We start from the raw sequence: 5,273 nt of genomic DNA, 5'->3' as shown, positions 1-5,273 counted from the left end.
GGAATGACGATCATGGAGGCTTTGAAGCTAATCCTCAAATCTTCTCAAAGGAAATTTGTGATATTCTCCGACTCAAGGAGTGTGTTAGAAGCTCTCGCCTCCAATAAATATTTAGGTAAAAAGTCTTATATTATACTCTGCATCCGGGACCTAATTCTAAAGTTCCAGGAGGAAGGAAAAGAGGTCAGGCTGCATTGGATACCTGCCCATGTGGGTATCAGTGGCAATGAGTGGGCGGACCAGGTGGCGAAAAGGGCAGCTGTAACAGGGAAAGACTCTAATCTAGAGTTGCCAGCCAATGACTTTAAAAAGAGATGGAAAATGAAATTAAAAGAAGATTTTAACGCTTGGTGTCTTGAGTCTGCAGCTTTAAAAGGTACAAATTACTTTAAAAAATTTTATAAGGAAGAAGCTAGACCATGGTTTGAAAGTGTTCAGTTGGCCAGAAGGCCTTTAGTTTCAATAAATCGACTAAGAAGTGGCCACACGTCTCTTAAGGCTAGTCTATCTATACTTAATATTGTATCGTCCTCAAGATGCCCGTGCGATATGGATGAGGAGACCCCGGATCATATTTTTTGGATTTGTCCTCGTTTTATATCTCAGAGAAAAAAATTAAGAAAAGCACTCCAAAAAGTCTCAAAGTCTTATCCTGATAACGTTGAAGCCTTACTAAATAGGATAGATAATGGTAATATTTTAAATGCACTGTCTCAATTTATTTTAAATATTAATATTTTTATATAATGTAATTAGTTGCAAATGTTAATGAAATGAATTATTTTAACTAAATTTAATGTACAAAATGTGAATGGAATTTGTAAAATTAATATTGACTGATTTGAATATAGACGACAGATGGCACTCGCTGTGTTAGACGTAGTGTAAGACTATATATTTTATGTGTAATATATTTTATATGTAATATTATAATAATATTGGCAATCTTGAGCTCGATGGATATTGTTCCAGAACCATCTGTATTTTTTCATGTGTAATAAAAAAATAATAAAAATATAAATACTAATCAAAATGATTTATTTGCTAAAAAATGATTAAATATCTGCTAAATTAATATTCATAATTAAAATAATTTTTTTACAGCTATAATAATAATTACTGATGCGTCATAGCATCTCTGTTGGTCCTGAAAGAGATGTAAGTATTCCAAAAAACAGCGACTATTTGATTGACAAGAACTTGATAATTAAGTGGAACAAGACCAAAGTTAATTAACTGAACCAGAGGCCAAAGCTGAAAAATTAAATTATTAAAAATAAGTAAGTAATAATTTTAACTTAAATTAGCTTTTACCTTGTAATTATTTATAAGAATGTCTTTGTACTCTTTGGACAACTTTTCTTTAACCCCATCGACATCATTTCCTTGCAGAAAGCCGATGGTCGCCAACAATGCAGCAATGAATGGAGGCGCAAATAGAAATTGGTCACAAGCGACTTTTTTTACGGCAACGACACTGCCCTTGGAGCCGAAAAATTTGTCGAGAACTCCATACCAGCCTCTCACAGCAGGTCCCTTAGACAATGATAAATATATATAATTATATATAAAATATATTTTGGATAAAAAATTAAATTTACAGCCATGAAGAAACCAATAGCATAAAATTGCGCCGTTCTAACAAAATCCAGTTCGCTAATTTTTCGCTTCTCGACCAAATTTTGGGCGATTTGATCACCAACACCCATCAGTGTGCCTTCAAAATTTTTAATTACACATCAGTAAGTAGTATTTAATTCATAAAAAGTGAAAAATACTTACCAGCTTGAAGCGCTTGCATACCCATAGGATATTTAACAAGCATATTTTTATAAACTTTAAAAAATTTACTCATATTTAATTAATTTAAATAAATAATTACAACTAAACAAACTTATATAAATAATTAAATGACTTCCACAAAAGGTTAAAATAAATTGCATAATTTTATTACTCTTAAATCCTCATCTGTCAACAGAACATTTGTTTCTTAATTTTAAATCACTTTTACAATTTATCAATAATTACATTTTAATTTATAAAAAAATATAAATAATTTTTATTTTAAAAAATGTCAATTTTAACTTTTTTTAAGTAATTCACAATATTTTTGACTACAAGTGATTTTTATTTATAATTTTTTTTGACTTTTCCCACATGATCCGCATCGACTATCGATACATCGACTTGTTTCGATATAAATACTAACAATAATAATATATATTTATAGTTAAGTTTGTTTATAACCTCAATCATGTTGCCATGGATAGAGTTTTAGTAACAAAACATCAGTAATAGATCAAACAAATTTCAATTGTCAGCAATATAGTTAGTAAAAATATATACCAGCTCAATTGTTAATTACTAACTAAAAATAATTGATTTCCTCAGGAATTTATTTATTATCACAAATATCAAGTAAGCATTAATTTATAGCCTAAAAATTTTATTTTTTGAATGAAAATAAAGTTAGTTATTTTTTAAATGAAAATAAAATTAGTTATTTTTTCCAAGTGACTAGTAAGGTTCTAGGTCAAGAATTCCCACGAAATATATCCCAAGCAAAATAATTCTTAGACAAATACATTCCCTTCACATAAATATCCCTTGATAAAACATATCTTGATAAAATATCCCACCGTAAAATCTTGCCCTATGTTTCTAATAATTTATTTCTTTTCAAATAGGGCTTCGCCCTGCTCTGAGGCTTCGCTATAAATCTCGACTCCTTTTTTTGAATGGGGGCTAGGCTCCCAGCCCCTACCGAGACTTCGCCCCGGATCCCGTTGTTAATTTTTGCAGAAGAAATTTTTTTCATTTTGTTAGACCAACACATAAGCTTGTTACCGTGTTGCGCCCTTTTTTCATGGTTGCTGTGTGTGTTTATTCGACATTAGACCAACACATAAGCTTGTTACTGTGTTGCGCCCCTCCCTTTCCCTTTTCCCTTCATTTTAGATATTTTTGTTATGGGATATTTCTGCCAAAAAATATTTGTGTTTTGGAATATTTTTTCGATATGATATATTTACTGGGATATTATTTACTAGGATTTTATGACCGGACACCGACTGGGACATCATAGTGGTGGACCCAAAAACGAAGAACCAATATCAAGATACGGATACGGTTAGCTGTGGGACAAGGTTATTTTTACTATGACAGCTAATGTTAGAAGATCTTAAGGAGAAGCGGAGGCAGCAAGAATGGAAACAACGGGAAGCTGAACTTCAGGAGGAGTTAGAACAATTGAAGCGGGAATGGAAACGTCAGGAAGCCGAATTTTAGAAGAAGTTAGAACAATTTAAATCTACTGCCCTTTCCCGGAAACGAATCGACCTGACCAAGATGAAGAAGAATGAAAAAGAAAAAATGATGACACTGTCTACGGCGGATTATTCTTCCTCAAAATGGTTGAAGGTTCCTTTGAAGCAGAGTGAACCAGTACCTCCCTTGTTTGTGTGTCGTCGGTGCCACAAACCTGGGCATTGGGTTTACCAGTGCACTTTTACGACCAACAGGAAGTCGGCTTCGTTCAATAAAGCTTACAGGATTTCGCGGACGATGATGAGGAACGGCCCGGAAGTTCCAGGGGCTATGCTTACTACAACGGGGAAATTCTTCATCTATACATAACCATTATCATCACCATTATCAACATCATCATCGTCATCGTCATCGTAGAATATAAAGAAGCAGAGATCGGCATCAGCGATATTTTGGCAAGCGATACTGCTTTTATTGATTATTTTTCAAGAAATTTTACTACTTTATATTTTAAATATTTCTAATAAATAGAATTACTATAATTAATCAACTAAATATTTTTATTTTTTTCCTAAGCTTTTACTATTTCCATGATTGATGAGTTAAGGGATCATTCTAGTTTAAAACTTTTATGAAACATGTTTATTTCCATTTTTTGAAAGTACATATATCTACAAGTATTGTGTTAAAATTTCTAAGTGATCGGACCACTGTAACTATATAATTTTACGAGGTTTATATGGATTTTCGAATGAAAGAAAATCAAATTTTCAAACAGACTGAAAGGATTTTGTATGGTGCTGGCATCGCTGATTGACTTTAGGTAAGATTTTTTTTCTTTTATTAAAAAAACTTTGAACGCGTTTATCTCAGAACTACGTTTTTCTGGCTTACGTAAATGATATCTCCAGAACCACTAACCCGATCTTAATAGAATTTAAACCACACATTCTACGTAGCAGTAACTATGGCACGAAATACAACCAGATGAAAATTTTGATTTTTACTATTTTTCTAGAACTAAAAACTGGGGAAAAAAGGCTTATTTAAAAATTTTCAACTTCCCGCTAAGAAAATAGAAGATTTTCGGAAATTGGGAAGTTATTGATTTTACCCCGTTTTGCAAAAATCGAGTTTTCATCAGATCTCGACGTTTGAAGGTCATAGGAAGCGTCCCTGACTATCTCCGCGAGGGTGTCCGTACGTCTGTATGTATGTATGTATACATGCATGCGCGAGCGTGTGTGTGTGTGTATGTATGTATGTATGCATGCATGCATGCGCGCGCGTGTGTGTGTGTATGTATGTATGTATATATGTATGTATGTATATAAACCTCTTATATAATTAATTCGGAAAAAATGAATTTTTCAATTTTCTCTAAAATTTTTGGTTTGATCAGTTTGTCGTTAAAATTAGAGTTAACGCATGCACGTGAAAATTATCTAAAGACTGCCCTATCAAACCTACCTAGTGGCACTACAGTTTGGAGTAAGCTTAGGCACCTGGGCCTAATTAGAAATAAGTCGTCTCCTCTTAACTATTTTGATGCGTCTGAATTAAACAAGCACTTTGCTGCTATGGTGTGTCGACATCCTTCGTGCCATCTAGAGTTTCTCGACTCGCTTTCATCGTATCGTAGTCAAGTAAATACTTACTTTGAATGGTCTCGTGAGTTATCTTGAGGATAATGAATTACTTGATAAGTATCAATCAGGTTTTCGTAAATACCATAGTACACAGTCAGCATTATTAAAACTAGTGAATGATATCAGTAAAGCTATGGATGAAAATAAATTAACAGTATTAGTGCTCTTTGATTTAACAAAAGCCTTTGACTTTGTTGATCATAAAGTAATCCTAAAAACCTTAGTAGAGTTGGGCTTTACCCTGAATACAATATCTTGGTTTTATTCGTACTTAAGTAATAGGTCACAGTCAGTGTTAAATAATGAGGGTTTACCAACTGAATTTCTTGAAACTACCTCTGGTGTTCCCCAAGGTTC

General features: G+C 32.9%; 1 long non-coding RNA gene across 2 annotated transcripts; it reads left to right on the top strand.

The window, feature by feature from the left end:
• The first annotated feature begins 893 nt into the window (after positions 1 to 893).
• On the top strand, positions 894 to 3,356 carry LOC123261868. Of its 2 annotated transcripts, none has more exons than XR_006508789.1 (5): positions 894 to 994; positions 1,105 to 1,280; positions 1,393 to 1,532; positions 1,604 to 1,742; positions 3,051 to 3,356. It is a non-coding gene; the product is annotated as an uncharacterized LOC123261868 (long non-coding RNA). The 2 variants fall into 2 exon arrangements; XR_006508790.1 differs by having other exon boundaries at positions 1,604 to 2,418.
• The last annotated feature ends 1,917 nt before the right edge of the window (positions 3,357 to 5,273 follow it).

The sequence above is a fragment of the Cotesia glomerata genome, linkage group LG3 (assembly GCF_020080835.1).
Source record: "Cotesia glomerata isolate CgM1 linkage group LG3, MPM_Cglom_v2.3, whole genome shotgun sequence".
NCBI classification, from domain to species: Eukaryota; Metazoa; Arthropoda; class Insecta; order Hymenoptera; family Braconidae; genus Cotesia; species Cotesia glomerata.
This window is presented reverse-complemented; position numbering and strand designations above follow the sequence as displayed.